This window comes from Symphalangus syndactylus, chromosome 18 (genome assembly GCF_028878055.3).
Source record: "Symphalangus syndactylus isolate Jambi chromosome 18, NHGRI_mSymSyn1-v2.1_pri, whole genome shotgun sequence".
In the NCBI taxonomy this organism is placed as follows: Eukaryota; Metazoa; Chordata; class Mammalia; order Primates; family Hylobatidae; genus Symphalangus; species Symphalangus syndactylus.
The window spans coordinates 109,188,980-109,190,567 of NC_072440.2; the positions used below are offsets into that span (position 1 = coordinate 109,188,980).

Consider the following 1,588-nt stretch of genomic DNA (forward strand, 5'->3'; position numbering starts at 1 on the left):
GCTGCCTTTAACCTGATGCTTTAAGTCTTGGGGAGCCCTCCAGAGGGGCGTGGGAGCACATTGCCTGCCTCTTCTCCACTGTCCCTCCACCATTTGGCATTTATATCCGGCTGGAGACAGGACATGCAACGACTTCATTTCCTGGATGCCAAGTATTGATTGAAAGGTGTGTGTAGCCACACCCGCTTTTCTGCCTGTTCAGAGTAACATGGATAATTTATTTGGTCATTGTGTCTTGTCTCTGCTCAATGTGTTTTGCATCATATAAAAAAAAAATTTCAAATTAACTGCAGTTTAGCTGTGACTCAGTTTTTAATTGCTTGGAATTAGCACTTGATTTACATAGTACTTAATTTGTCAATTATCTGTGACTTCGTGATTATCTGCACTAAAATGAGGGACCCTCCTGATTATGCTCCATAATGGAAAGGGGCAGGACAGTGGGGGATCCCGTGAAGGGAAAATCCAAAACCCACCGCGGTTTAACGCTGCCAGGCATGTGTCTTTCTGTTTCAGGAGGAACGTGCTGCTCATTCTTGAAATTCACTTCCCCGGAAGACAGGGCAACGATGAACACTGGATCAGAGGTGGGGAAGCTGCCTGGCTTCCACTGGGCCCCACCCATCCATCCATCTTGGCCTCCCCATTCTCTATGTCCAGGGGCGGTGACAAGCTTTGCCCTGACCTGAGCCCACGTACCTAGGTTTGCACCTTCTCTGGAGTGAAAGAGGAGATGAGTTATTTTAATCTTGAAGATCCCAGGTCAGAACATCAGTTTTCTAGTCCAAGCGCTGCCTCACTGTCTTCATTTATAAAATGAGAGAGGGGATGCACTGTTCCCCAAATCTGAGACCCAGGGTGTACACAAATGGAGCCAAGTCTCACAGCTGGGGAAGAGTGGCTCTGGCACTCGAGTTCAGTTTGTCTGGCTCCAGATCTGTAGTGAGTGGGGGTCTCCCTTAGATAAGTAGTTTAAGATCCTTTTGTGGTTTATAAGCATGATGATTGGGTTTTCATGCTCATGTGTGAGATGTGCCTCTCTCAAGCCTTGTTACGGCATCACATTACCTGTCTGATGTTACAAAAAAAAAAAAAGAGAAGAAAAGAATAACAAGAACAACCACAAAAAGCCCCTCATCATCTCTCTGGGGCATGCAGTGGGGCCGTTTCCATGGGGGTGGGCCTTGGAGCCCTCTGACTGATTCTTCTGGAGCGCAGAGCCCCACCATGCTGATGTTCCGTGCGCTGGTCTGGGATGGTTCTGGTGCTCACGGCCTGGTGTGGTCAGAAGCAGGGTTTCATTCAGGTCGCTCCTTCCTGACCACACTGTGAGACCTGCAGGCAGAGGCTGACCTGAGTCACCTTTAGGGTCCCCAGGTGAGCTCTTGAATGTCTCCCCAGACCACCCCATCTCTCTGCCCCGACTCCGGGTCCTAACAGGGTCCTCCAAATCCACAGTTCTTACAGGGGATGTCTGCTTACTTAAGAGATGGCCCTGTCCCCAAGCACCCCCTATGCCCTCCAGAACGGAGAAGACATGCAATTCTTCATTTGGGTTATGTGAACTGTTGGCCCCTCACTGCGATAT

At 49.3% G+C, this 1,588-nt stretch overlaps 1 non-coding gene across 1 annotated transcript; it reads left to right on the top strand.

The window, feature by feature from the left end:
* Nucleotides 1-977: 977 nt before the first annotated feature.
* Nucleotides 978-1,078, top strand: LOC129468734 (small nucleolar RNA U13). Its single transcript, XR_008652811.1, has one exon. It is a non-coding gene; the product is annotated as a small nucleolar RNA U13 (small nucleolar RNA).
* The last annotated feature ends 510 nt before the right edge of the window (nt 1,079-1,588 follow it).